At 60.0% G+C, this 1,837-nt stretch overlaps 1 protein-coding gene across 1 annotated transcript in view; it reads right to left on the reverse strand.

Annotated features, from left to right (window-relative positions):
* The window catches only part of THEM4 (thioesterase superfamily member 4), a 4,100-nt gene that overhangs the window by 1,667 nt on the left and 596 nt on the right, over window positions 1–1,837 (reverse strand). The window lies entirely within an intron of this gene.

Raw genomic sequence — 1,837 nt, forward strand, 5'->3', positions numbered from 1 at the left:
GAGGTTGGCCGTCACCACCGGCCCGGCCACCGCCAGGGCGCAGGTCCCCAGGGCGCTGTCGATGATGGTGGCGATGGCGCCGCCGTGGGTCAAGCTTTGGGGTGGGAGGGACACAGAGAGGGGAAAGGGGGGGTGAGTGACAGCGCCGGAGGTGGGGGATGCATAGGGGGGGTGATATCATGGAGTTGTTGGAGTTGGAAGGGACCTTCTGGAGATCATCTGGTCCAACTCCTCCAACGGAGGGTGGGTTGCCCAGAGAACATCACTCGGGGCTGCTCCTCAGGGGTCGGTACTGGGACTAGTGATGTTCAACGTCTCGTTGGAGACACGGGCAGGGGGATGGAGGGGACCCTCAAGGAGTTTGGTGGTGACACCAAGCTTGGTGGTGTGGGTCACACCCCAGAGAGAAGGGATCTGCCATCCAGAGGGAGCTGGACAGGCTGGAGAAGTGGGGTCTGTGCAAACCTCATGAGGTTCCACCAAGCCAAGCGCCCTCAGGGTCCTGCCCCCTGGACGTTGGGGGAATGGCCGGAGAGCAGCCCCGAGGAGAAGGACTTGGGGGGTGTTGGTGGGTGAGAATCTCCACATCAACCCAAAAAGCCAACCCCATCCTGGGCTTGGTTTGGTGCCATCAGCGAACTCCCCGGGGGCTCCGCTCTGTCCCCTCCTCCCGGTCATCGATGAAGATGTTGAGCAAAACCGGACCAAGTATTGACCCCTGGGGGACACCCCTGGGTGACGGGCCTCCAAATTAACCCCACTCCGTTAATTACAACCCTCTGAGTGCTGCCAGGACTCCAACCCACCTCACCCCCTCCTCGCCCAGCCCACCCTTCCCTAATTTCCTAACGAGGATGTTACGGGAGATGGTGCCGAAGCCGAGGTGGAGCTGGGGGACACATGGGGGGGGTGATATCATGGAATTGTTGGAGGTGGAAGGGACCTTCTGGAGATCTTCTGGCCCAACTCTCCTGCTGGAGCCAGGTTGCCCAGAGGACATCACTTGGGGCTCCTCAGGGGTCGGTACTGGGACTAGTGATGTTCAACGTCTCGTTGGAGACACGGGCAGGGGGATGGAGGGGACCCTCAAGGAGTTTGGTGGTGACACCAAGGTCGGTGGTGTGGGTCACACCCTGGAGAGAAGGGATCTGCCATCCAGAGGGAGCTGGACAGGCTGGAGAAGTGGGGTCTGTGCAAACCTCATGAGGTTCCACCAAGCCAAGCGCCCTCAGGGTCCTGCCCCCTGGACGTTGGGGGAATGGCCGGAGAGCAGCCCCGAGGAGAAGGACTTGGGGGGTGTTGGTGGGTGAGAATCTCCACATCAACCCAAAAAGCCAACCCCATCCTGGGCTTGGTTTGGTGCCATCAGCGAACTCCCCGGGGGCTCCGCTCTGTCCCCTCCTCCCGGTCATCGATGAAGATGTTGAGCAAAACCGGACCAAGTATTGACCCCTGGGGGACACCCCTGGGTGACGGGCCTCCAAATTAACCCCACTCCGTTAATTACAACCCTCTGAGTGCTGCCAGGACTCCAACCCACCTCACCCCCTCCTCGCCCAGCCCACCCTTCCCTAATTTCCTAACGAGGATGTTACGGGAGATGGTGCCGAAGCCGAGGTAGATGCCATCTGCTGCTCTCCCCTCACCCGGCCCCCCCCGTCCACAGAATCACAGAATCTTCTAGGTTGGAAGGGACCTTAAAGATCATCTTGTCCAACCATCAACCGAACTGACAAAAATAGACACCCCCACAACAAACAAGGAGCATCAGCACTAAACCATCCCTCCCAGCACCACATCAACCCGGCTTTTGAACACCTCCAGGGATGGGGCCTCA

Source organism: Calidris pugnax, unplaced genomic scaffold, assembly GCF_001431845.1.
Source record: "Calidris pugnax isolate Ruff unplaced genomic scaffold, ASM143184v1 scaffold949, whole genome shotgun sequence".
Lineage (NCBI taxonomy): Eukaryota > Metazoa > Chordata > Aves > Charadriiformes > Scolopacidae > Calidris > Calidris pugnax.